Genomic DNA, 12,737 nt, shown 5'->3' on the forward strand with positions numbered 1-12,737 from the left:
AAGCCACTGTAATCCAAAAGCTGTACTTTGGAAATTTATATTCATTAAATAAAAGTTTAAAAAAAAGAAGCCTGATCTGGGAGTCAAACCCAGGCACCCTGATGTGGGTCATGGGTATCTTAACCATGAGACTGATGCCACTCCAGCAAACACCTGGAGGAGAAAGGTGGAAATGAATGCTACACTCATCCCTCTGCTCTTCCCTTCTATACTGTATCATGGTATATTAAATTCATGTCACCATGCCAGTTCTCCAGTGGTCTAGAACTGATCATAAAGTTGTCCAATTTCTAGAACTGTCTTCAGTTATAGCTGAAGTTATTAATGTATTTTAAAAAATTAACTAATGAAACACTTGAAAGCATAGAGCAAAATATAAAATGATATTCTGATATAAAACATGAATTTTGAGAATAGACAAAGGAAGTCAGAGTATGTTCCAGAGTACAAAATAAAACCAACGAAGAAGAGAGAAAATGATTTAACTTGGAGATTCATGAAAAATAAAAATGGTTTTCTCTATACTGAACCAGAGGTAAATTTAAAACTTGAAGTCACAGGACATGTTCCTGGATGAAATGAGAAAAGACAAATTTTTTTCATACCCTTAAAAGGAATATTTTTTAAAAGTTAATTCATGGGGCCGGTGCCATGGCTCACTTGGCTAATCCTCCACCTGTGGCACCGGCATCCCATATGGGTGCCGAGTTCTAGTCCCGGTTGCTCCTCTTCCAGTCCAGCTCTCTGCCTAGTCCCATGAAGGCAGTGGAGGATGGCCCAGGTGCTTGGGTCCCTGCACCCCCGTGGGAGACCAGGAGGAAGTGCCTGGCTCCTGGCTTTGGATCAGCGCAGCGCGCCTCTGGCTGTAGCAGCCATTTGGGGAGCAAATGGAAGGAAGACCTTTCTCTCTCTCTCTCTCACTGTCCACTCTGCCTGTCAAAAAAAATTAAAAATTTAAATCATTAAACAATTATAGATGGTGAGGGGAAGTGAAAGAGAGATTGAGTAATTTAGAGAGAGATGCCATCACTATTTACTCCCCACCCAGGCATTCCAAGATGTGATGTGGGTATCTTAACCAGTATCTCAATCACTAGGACCAACATTGGCCCCTCAAAAAGAGCTTCTTAACTGAAAGGATAAAGCTAAAGAGTTTCAAACAAAAGGAATTTCCCAGTCATCTGCGAATACAAATTAAAACCACAAAGAGATGTCACTTCACACACAATAAGTTGGCTACATTCATAGAGACAGATAATAAGTGTTGGAGAGTATGTGGAGAAATTTGAACTCTCATACATAGTTGGTGAGTATGTAAAATGGTGTGGCTACTTTAAAAACAGGAAGTGGAATGTTCAACTCCCCCATTAATTCTGTTTCAGAGCTTATGTCTCCCTTTAGATCTTTAATCATTTGTTTTCTTTTTTTTAAAAAAAAGATTTATTTATTTAATTTGAAAGGCAAAGTTGCAGAGAGGTAGAGACAGAGAGAAAGACAGAGAGAGAGAGAGAGAGAGAGAGAGAGAGGTCTTCCTTCCTCTGGTTAACTCCCTGGATGGCTGCAACAGCTGGAGCTGGAGCTGGGCCCATCCAAAGCCAAGAGCAGGAGCTTCTTTGGGTCTCCCATGCCGGTCTCGGGGCCAAAGGACTTGGACCATCTTCCACTGCTTTCCCAGGGCCTAGCAGAGAGCTGGGTCAGAAGCTGAACAGCCGGGACTGGAACTGGTGCCCAAACGGAATATCGGCACTGCAGGCAACAGCTTTATCTACTACACCACAACACCGTCCCCTATGGTTTGTTTTATAAAACTAGGTGCCCTGCCGGTGCTGTGGCACAGCAGGCCTTGAAGTAGGCAGGCATACAGGTTAAAATCCATTAGGTTTGTGAGCTGGAAGACCACGCCTTCGCCACGCCCCTGTGTGACCTCACGCCCTACCTGATACCTTCACCATGCTCCTGTGTGACCTCATGCCCCTACCTAACCACACCTGGGTGCCCACCAGCCAATCAGGTTAATTAACCACTCCCCTTTGGAAGTGGGTTAAAAGCCTGGGACAAGGTGTGTCTGCCCTTCTCATCTTCCCTGGCCTCTTGCCAGGAGGGGGCTGGATGTAGCAACTCTAGCTGTTGCAGCCAGTTCGGGAGTGAACCAGCAGATGGAAGTCCTCTCTCTCTCTCTCTCTCTCTCTCTCTCTCTCTCTCTTTCTCTCTCTCTGAAACTCTATCTTTCAAATATAATAAATCTTAAAAAAATAAAAAGTGCCCTAGCATTGGGTGCATGTACATTTACTATAGTCACATATTCTTGTTTAATTGATCCCTTACTCATTACATCATGATCTACTTTGTCTCTTTTAGCAGTTTTTGTCTTAAAATGTGTTCTGTCTTAAAGTCTGTTCTGTCTCAGAAATATAGCTACTCCTGCTAGATTTTAATACCCATTTGCATGGGATATCTTTTCCTATCCTGAATCTATGCATATGTTTATTGGGAAGTGGTTTCTTATAGGCAGCAAATAGATAGGTCATTTTTTTTTTTTAAATCTGTGTTTAGCCAGACTGCATCCTTTAACTGGGAAATATAGGGGCTGGTGGTGTGACGTAGTGGGCTAAGCCTCTGCCTGCAGTACTGGCATCCCGCATGGGCACTAGTTCATGTCCCGGCTGCTCCTCTTCCAATCCAGCTCTCTGTGTATGGCCTGGAAAAGCAGCAGAAGATGGCCCAAGTGCATGGGCCCCTGCACACACATAGGAGACCAGGAAGAAGCTCCTGGGTCCTGGCTTCAGATCGGCCCAGTTCTGGATGCTCGGCCATTTGGGGAGTAAACCAGCAGATGGAAGATCTCTCTCTCCGTCTGTAACTCTATGTTTCAAATAAATAAAAATGTTTTTAAAAATTGGAAATATAGTCCATTTAGAATCAAACTTATTGATAAGAAATGACTTGGTCCTGTCATTTTCCCATCCATATTCCTACTATTTGTTTTGCATTTACTTTTTCCTTTTACTGGGAGGTTTTCTGCCTTTACATTCTTTCATGATGCTGATTCTATTTCTTTGTTTCTGTGTGTAATACATCCTTAAGTAGCATTTGTAAGGCTGACTAGGTGGTGACAAATTCTTTCAATTTTTTCTTGCTTGAAGAGTCTTTAGTTCACCTTGATTTATGAATAAGTTGGCAGTTTTCTTTTTTTTCTTTTAGCACTTGGACTGGACCTCTCCATTCTCTCCTAGCTTGTAAGGTTTCTGTTGAGAAATCTGCTGTAAATCTGATGAGAGTTCTTTAAAGGTGCTTTAACATTTCTCTCTTTAAAAATTAGGATATTTTCTTTTTTCCTGATAATATTTAACATATTTTTATTTATAAGTTGAATAAATTTCATCTATTTTATATATACCAGATTTAGGAGCATAGTGATACTTCCCACCCTAATCTCCTTCCTGCCCACATTCCCCCCCTACTCTTCCTTTCATTCTTATTCTTCCTTTTAATTTTTACAATGACATACTTTCAGTTGATGTATGATAATGAGCTTAATCCTCCACTAAGTAAAGAACTCAACAAATAGTAAGAAGAAACAAGAAATACAGTTCCTTAACGATAGAAAAAAAGGTTTGTAAACAATAATCAAATCTCAAAATGCCAATTTCATTCACATATATTACATTTTTTGTACTCCATTAGTTACCACAGATCAAGGAGACATGATACTGAACTTTTTGGGATATTTTTTCTTCATGTTTTACTTTTCATGGTTTCACTATAATGCATCAAAGTAAGACTTTTTCTGATTATGCCTATTTGGGGTTCTATGAACTTTCAATATTTGGATATCCATATCTTTCTCCAAATTGAAGAGTTTTCTCCTATCATATCACTGAATAGATTTTCTAAGCCATCATTTTTTTTCATACCTTTAGGAACTCCTAAGATACATGTATTTGGTCATTTGATGGTATCCCATAAGTCCCAAACACTGTTTTTAGTCTTTTCTAATTTCTTTTTCTTCCTCCTCTCCTCCTCCTCCTCCTCCTCCTCCTTCTCCTCCCCTTTTTTCCTCCCCCTCTTCCTCTTCATCTTCCACTCCTCCTCCTCCTCCTCCTTCTTTTATTTATTCAGTCTGACTGAAATATTTCAGAAAACCTGTCTTCTAGATCAGGTATTCTTTTTCTGTCTCACCACGTATGTTGTTAAGGCTTTCTACTTTGTTTTCTATTTGACTTATTGAATACTTCACTTTTTTTTTTTTTTTTTGGACAGGCAGAGTAAGACAGTGAGAGAGAGAGAGAGAGAGAGAGAGACAGAGAGAAAGGTCTTCCTTTTTCCATTGGTTCACCCCCAAGTGGCCGCTACAGCAGGCGTGTTGTGACCGGCACGCTGCGCTGACCCAAAGCCAGGAGCCAGGTGCTTCCTCCCGGTCTCCCATGTGGATGCAGGGCCCGAGGACCTGGGCCATCTTCCACTGTCTTCTCGGGCCACAGCAGAGAGCTGGTCTAGAAAAGGAGCAACCGGGACAGAATCTGGCGCCCCAACCGGGACTAGAACCCGGAATGCTGGTGCCGCAGGCGGAGGATTAGCCTAGTGAGCCACAGCACTGGCTGAACACTTCTAATATTTCTGTTTGTTTTTTTTTTTAATATTTCTATTTGTTTGTGGAATCTTTCACCCATGTCACGTGCTGATTTTCTTATTTGATTTCACAGTTCCTTTGTGTTTTGAGTAACCTTACCACATCATTCTTTTGAATTATTTTTCAGGCATTTCATCAACCTTTTCTTCATCACTATACAATATTAATTTATTATGTTCCTCTTGGGGAGTCACATTACCTTTCTTGTTCATATTTCCTGTATTATTTCTACATTGATTTTTGTGCATAGGAGGGTTATCTCTTGTTACCCTTGAGTTTCAGGAGATGCTAGTGATGTTTTGTTCTTAATTTGGGTCCTGGTTATGAGTGTGTTCAAAGTATGGAAAACTCATTTATGTGTACACTTATTTGTATTGCTTGGTATGTACAAATAAAATTCATTTCAATAAAATATGGTTTACAAAAAGAAAAATGTTTGGATTTCTAGAAAACTAAAACATAGACTTACGTCGTAACTCCGCAATTCCACAGCTGGGTATATGCAAAAGAGAAATGAAACTTGTGTCCACATTAAAAAATTAGTACATGAATGTTTATAGAAACATTCATTTTAAAAGCCAAGTAGTGTCAAACAAACCTAAAAATCAGTTAAATAAAATGTGCTATATCCATACACTGAAATATTATTGGCTAATAAAAAAGAATCAAGTATTATTATACACTACAACATGGACGAATTCCAAAAACATGTGCCAAGAGAAAGAAACCAATCACAACTGACCACATACTGTATGATGCACGGAGCATAGACAAAGCTATATACACAGCATATTTGTTGCTGCCTAGAGCTGGTACAGATGGGGAGGAAGCAGAGAGTGCTTGTCAGTGGATACAGGGTTTTGTGCAGTATAAGGAAAATGTCCTAAAATTTAATTGTGGTGATTCCTGTGCAACTCTATGAATATATTAAAATCCATCGAACTGTACAGTTTAAAGAGGTAAATTATATACTTTATGAACAATGTCTCAATAAAGCTATTAAATGTAAAAAGCTAAACAGCTACACATAAAAAATATAGGTTTCTCACCTGAAATTGTAGAATACAGCAAAACAGCACCTGTATAAAAATAAGGGTAAAAATTCTAGTTAAATAAACTTTAACATGGTAGGATATCATTCTTTCAGAACAAAGGAAAGATATTTGAGGATTTACAAGAATCAGAACAGATATGTTTGTTAGTGTGTTCTCATCTACTATTAACAAATCACCTTCAAAATGCTGTGGTATCTCATATACAACAAAAGGATATTTATCATTCATGTAAAAATTCTACATGGGTGTAGACGGTTAGAAGGAAGGGGCTGTGTGCTTGGTCAGAAGGAAGGGGGTATGTACTTGGGAGGGGAAGGTTTTCCTAATGTAGTGATCCAGGGACACAAGCTTCTTTAATCAAATGCTTGTACTTGCCTCTAGCACTTCATCTTTATCATCCACACCTAGCCAGTAGAAAAAGAGAAGGACCAGACATCTGAATTTTAAAGTCATGAGACCAGAAGTAATACATATATGTCACTTGTCACTTAACATCTTTGAGAATTATTCACATGGTCGTAGCTATAACGAGGACTGCGAAATGTAGGCATACTATCTGGATAGCCACTTTCCATCAAAAATCCCATTACAGTTCTGGAAGAACATAAATTTTGGTGAACTATTGATGTTTCTTACTTTGCATATCTCACAAAACTTTTCAGAAAAAACAGTATATATACAAAGCGATTAATAGGTGAACCTGAATAGAGACCTTAAAGTGGAATCAAAGAGAGAAGAATGAAAAGAGAATAGGGGAATGTGGTATAATTAAATAGATTTTTATCCTTATAGAATATGTTTGTAAAAGGAATTTTGTAGAAGGAACTGACTTCAAGATAACCATGCTAAAACATTAGAACTGTAAATACAAAATCATATTAGGAAAACACAGGTATTTGTTACATAAAGACACTACACATATTTTATTTGGAGAAGACCAGAGAGAAGTGAACATATTCTAAAACTTTTATCTTTCTCTGGAATACAAGATATAAACGGAGGGATTTTTTTTTTTTGCTTGGGAGACATAGGTGTATTTTGCTGAACAGAATAGTTAATTGCATTCTTCAAAATATTGCAGTAGAAGTGCATGATTATTATTAAACTAGAGATAAAAATGCTAATGTTATTAAAATAGAACTCTCCAATGGTGCTTCAAAAAGCTCATGGAAATATTGGATTAAAAGATGTTTGTTTTGTGAATCACTAGTGTGGCACAGGTGACTCCAGCGTCCCAAGTGGGAGTGCCAGTTGAAGTCCCAGCTGTTCCACTTTTGATCCAGCTATCTGCTAATGTGCCTGGGAAAGTAACAGATGATGGTCCAGGTACTTGGGTCCCTACTGCCCAACTAGGAGACATGCATGGAGTTCCTGACACCTGGCTTCAATGTGTTCCAATCCTGAATATTGTAGGCCTTAGAGGAATTAACCAAAGGAAGAACAGCAACTCTCCCTGCCTCCCCTCCTTCGCCTCTGTCTCTGGCACTCTGCCTTTTGAAGAAAGAAGATAAAAATGTTTTTAGATTATTTATTTATTTATTTATTTGAGAGGTAGAGTTACAGACAGTGAGAGGGAGAGACAGAGAGAAAGGTCTTCCATCTGTTGGTTCACTCCCCAAATGGCCACAACGGCCTGCACTGCGCCTATCCGAAGCCAGGAGCCAGGAGCCTCCATTGGGTCCCCCATGAAGGTGCAGGGGCCCAAGGACTTGGGCCATCTTCAACTGCTTTCCCAGGCCATAGCAGAGAACTGGATGGGAAGAGGAGCAGCCGGGACTAGAACCGGCACCCATATGGGATGCCGGCACTGCAGGCAGAATATTAACCTACTGTGTCACAGTGCAGGACCCAGAAATATTTTTAAAAGGTGTTTGTTTTGGTGCAAATTTTGAGATTCAAGAATAATATTTTCATAACACATTTTCCATGAAACTTATAAAGAAATATGGTATGTGATGGTATGTGTGGATTTCAAAAATATTTTTCCTCCAAAATAACCTCTTTTTTTTTTTTTTTTTGACAGGCAGAGTGGACAGTGAGAGAGAGACACACAGAGAAAGGTCTTCCTTTTCAGTTGGTTCACCCCACAATGGCCCCTGCGGCCGGCGCACTGCACTGATCCAAAGCCAGTAGCCAGGTGCTTCCTCCTGGTCTCCCATGTGGGTGCAGGGCCCAAGGACCTGGGCCATCCTCCACTGCACTCCTGGGCCACAGCAGAGAGCTGGACTGAAAGAGGAGCAACCGGGACAGAATCCGGTGCCTAGTACCTGGTGTGCCGGCGCCGCAGGCAGAGGATTAGCCTAGTGAGCCTTGGGCGGGCCCAAAATAATCTTTTAATTCCATTTCCGTATACATTTTGAAGTACTCTTATATTGTAGAATTGTCAAATGCATTTTGTTCCATAATTTTCAAGTATAGCTATTGAATAAGTTGGAAAAAAATATTCAAGATAAAAGACTAAGAATGACATGTGTGGTGCCAATATAGCAAATTGATGAAACAAGTTTTTGGAAATTACAAAAATAGCTGAAAAAAATCTAGAAAAAACTTTTCAAAACAGCAGAGAATTTAAGATGAAAGATGAAGAAGAAATAAACAATAAAGTTAAGATGAAAGTAATAAACATTGATATTAATCATTACAATAAATGTGAATGGATTGATTTCTCCAATTAAGAGTCAGGCAGCCTAATTTTTTTAAACTATCTGTATCAGAAGGAATATAATTTAAACAAAGTGAGGGACCTGCATTGTGGCATAGTGGACAAAGCCACAGCCTGTGATGCCAGCATCCCATATGGGTACTAGTTCGAGTCCTGGATGCTCCACTTCCCATCCAGCTCCATGCTAATGTGCATGGGAAAGCAGTGGAAGATGGCCCAACTATTTGGGCTGTTGCATCCACATGGGAGACCCAGAAGTTCCTGGCTGCTAGCTTTGAACCGACCAGCTCAGGCAGCTGTGGCCATTTGGGGAGTGAACCAACAGATGGAAGATTCTCTCTCTCTCTCATTCTCTTTCTCTCTCTCACTCTGTGTGTGTGTGTGTGTGTCTCCCTCTTTCTGTAAACTCTGCCTTTCAAATAAATATATAAATCTAAAAAAAAGAAACAAAGTGAAAAAATTCATATTAAAGGAAGGATCAAAGAGATACCTGGCAAATACAATAAGAAACACAAGCAGCAATACAAAGATTACATAGAGTAGAATAAAGGGTTAAAAGGATTAATTAACATAAGTAGGATACACTAAAGTGCAAAATAATGGTCATAATTAAAGCAAAATTATATGACTTATAATAAAGATATTTATTATTTTAAAATATATTTTTAGAACTGGAGACACTTGGTAGAATAGTATTATAAAAAATTTTATTTCAGAGATATATATGCACATGAAAAGTAAAAGCTTTACATTCTCAAATGGTGAGTGCATTTCTCTGTATAACCACAGAAAATTTGCAGAAATCGTTCATGTTTTTGTGCACAAAGAAAGCTTTAATGAATTTAAAAGATTCAAGAAGCCACATTCTTTGATCATAATCATTTAACAGTAATTAAATGCTGATTATGGTCTTTTTACTTTTTATTTGTTGAACCCTTTATTTAGTGGAGCCAATAAGCCTTTGACTATAATGTAAATTTAAAATATCTCAAAAGATAACAAATAAAATGTTTTTTAAATATTCATTTATTCATTTGAAAGGCAAAGGGAAGGGAAGAGAGAGAGAGAGAGAGAGAGAGGTCTTCCATCTGCTGGTTCACTCTTTAAATAGCTGCAAGGGCCAGAGCTGGGCGGATCCAAAGCCAGGAGCCAGGAGCTTCCTCTGGGTCTCTCACAGAGGTGCATGGGCCCAAGGACTTGGGCCACCTTCTACTGCTTTCCCAGGTCATAGCAGAGAGCTGGATTGGAACTGGGGCAGCTGGGACTCGAATTGACACCCATATGGGATGCTGGCACCATAGGCAGCGGCTTTACCTGCTATGCCACAGCACCGGCCCATAAATAAAATGTTTTAAAATGATGATTCTGTTCTCTTTAAGTACTTAAATTCTAAAATAAATACTTGGAAATAAAGAAGAATGTCCTTCAAGAATTCTTGATTCACAAATAAAACATCAACAAGGACTACAAACCATTCCAAAAGCATCAGAAAAGAGGACATTCTTTTTTTTTATCAAAATCGATAGGACACCATAATAACTGAGAGAAGAAGGAGTAGTCTTAAATGTCTTTGTTCTGGTGAAAAAAGTCATCAAATAAACTAGCTGCTATTATTCCCCCGCCATAGCATAAGTAGAGTTCAAATTAATTCAATTAAGTTTTTTTATAGGGTTATTGCAATAACCTAGTCAAACCTTTATATCTAAGTAGTCAGGGGTCTAACTTTAAATTTAAAACCCTCATGGTCCTGTCTATGATTTGTCACCACCTGCTGGTGATTGTCTGCTCAGGCTCATATATCAATGGAAAAATTTGGGATCATTTTGTTAGCAAAGACTCCAGGACAGAAACAACAGCTCAAGGAATACTATAGCTATTTGGCTTCATTTCCTGGAGCTGATCCTTGGATAATGTACTAGGAAATTACTGGTATATGATCTTAACTAGTAATTCATGAGGGGAAAGGCAGGGTCAATGAAATAATAATTCCTGTGCTTTAAATGAGAATTGACAATTAATTATTAATATTCTTTGGAAGTTTTTTGTTTTGATTACTTAACCTTTTTAGTAACATTCATTCATTTTCATATACTCCAGGTTTTAAGGAAAATGATCATTAATGCGTATCAGCTATACTGTGTTATTAAGTTATCCTAGGAATTATTCTATATCCAGAACTGGCATCTTCCAAGATTAGCCCCAAATCTAGGTTTGTTTCACACATTATTCACCAAAGGGTCAACTCTGTCCTCATAGCTGAATGTGTATTACTGATGATGATATTAAGGAAAAGAGAGAAAAATGAATATTCACATCACCAGTTGGATTTTTCTGAGTTATCTGCTGGAATTTCTTTTCAGATGAAAATATATTTTTCCATGGAGTCCTATATGGACAGCCAGAAAATGCTTTAGTTAGTTGGCCCTTTTATGTAACCTAAATTGTATTGCAAAGCTACACACTGAGTATGTTTATCAACTTAGGAAAAATAAATTCACACACTCCAAAGTTAACTTCACCCGAGTTCTATCTATGAATCTAGTCTGACATTCATTGTCTTTGGGTCTGTTTCTTTGTGACATGTAAAGATGTGTGCTTGACTGAGTTAAATGGTGGGCTCTCCAGTAGTGTGGGTGGGATTCTGGACTAACCTGGGCTTTTTGTGTTCTTTTCTCCTATTTGGTTTTTAAAAGGTCAGTTTGTGAACCACTTCAATGCCTCCCACTGTTTTTCCTTTGCATTTTACAATGCCTGGGTGAGCTCTAGGAGGGAGCATATTTATTGTGCATGCCATTCAATTTAGATTCTACTAGAGCAAATGATTACAACAACTCAGAGGAAAAAGCTGGAAAATAAGTCCCTGATGTAAAACTGGTCACAGGGCCAAAACGGTAGTGCCAATTATGATTTCAGTGCCTTATACACATTACTTTGCCAACAGCCTTTTTCAAAATATCTAATTTATTGTTGGTGAGGGTGGGTAATATTTTTTTTCTCTAGTAGCCAGATGTCTTTGTGCTAGAAGTTAATACTGAAAGTTTCCATTCGCTTGTGTGATTTCACTTTTGTTGTTCTTAAATGAGGATTGTTAATGGCAATAAACTGGGCAAAAGAGAAAGGATTCCTGGAGGGCTGACTCAGCATGGGTGTGGCCCTGGGGTATATATAGCACTTTCTATAATTTTCTAGCTAATGTTACTTTTCTTGATTACATAGATTAAAAACAGCATGTTATTATATCTGGCAAGCCAATCACTCAAACAATAAAGGCATAGTACATTCTTCTTAGGTCAAAGTCAGGAATCTAATTTCCATAAAGCCTTGAAATAAAGAACTAGGTACCTGCTACTATATAAAATAGTTTCTGAGAAGATGAACTGTAAACAAGTAAATGTTAAATCAAAATTCAAGAGACATACGTAGTCTGTTACATAATGACAAAGATATTTTCAAAGCAGTACTTGATTGACAAATATAAACTTCACATGCAAGCATTAGGTTAAAACTGAGAATACTTGAAAGATAAATGATTCTGTGAAAATAGTCCTCCTTATTGATCAGGTCAGAGAAAGATCACAGTGAATTTGTGGATGAATTACTTAATGTTGGAAAATAATGTCTCAATTATTTTGTGAAAATACATTTCAAAGTTGTCAGAAAATAGCAGTTTTTGTGTAGCATATATAGTTAAATATGATCATTCATAAACCTGGCATTTCTTAAACCAGTGAATGAATTCTCTTTTTGTAGTTACCAAAACCCTAGGAGGAATCTTCTTGGGTGTCATACTCATTGAATCAATAGAACACATGGTCATTTCAAACATGATCACTTATTAATACCCCTGGTAATATACTACTTATTTTTTTAAATCAAAATGTGTCTATCACATAAACTTGAAATATTTTTCAAAGGACTAATAACATTAAACTCTGTCCAAAGCCAACAACAACCAAATAATTTGCCAGCCTTAGCCAACCCCAGTATACTGCAAGTAGAGATTAAATAGTTCACACTTTCCCGAAGACCCAGTAAGCTTAGCCTTTGTCAAAGAGAGAAAGCTGCAAAAATAGAAAGGATTTACTTCTGCTTATTTGTTCAATGTAACTATGTCTAGGGGAAACTAGGCGATTAACACCCCCAAATTATGCCTCTCACCTTTGAAGACTCTGCTACAGCCTTTAGTTGTGCTGTTATTTATAGATTACCCCTTCAGTAGCCTTAGATCCATTTATTCTTTCAACTGTTCATTCATTAAATATTTGTTCCCATTCTACAGATGATAAAGAGACTGGTAGAGAATAAGCTTCAACAAGTAATTTGCCTAAGGTCACACAGCTAAGCTATAAACGGCAGAGTAGAGATTTGAAGTTAGGTGGGTAAGATTTCC

Source organism: Oryctolagus cuniculus, chromosome 13 (assembly GCF_964237555.1).
Source record: "Oryctolagus cuniculus chromosome 13, mOryCun1.1, whole genome shotgun sequence".
NCBI lineage: Eukaryota > Metazoa > Chordata > Mammalia > Lagomorpha > Leporidae > Oryctolagus > Oryctolagus cuniculus.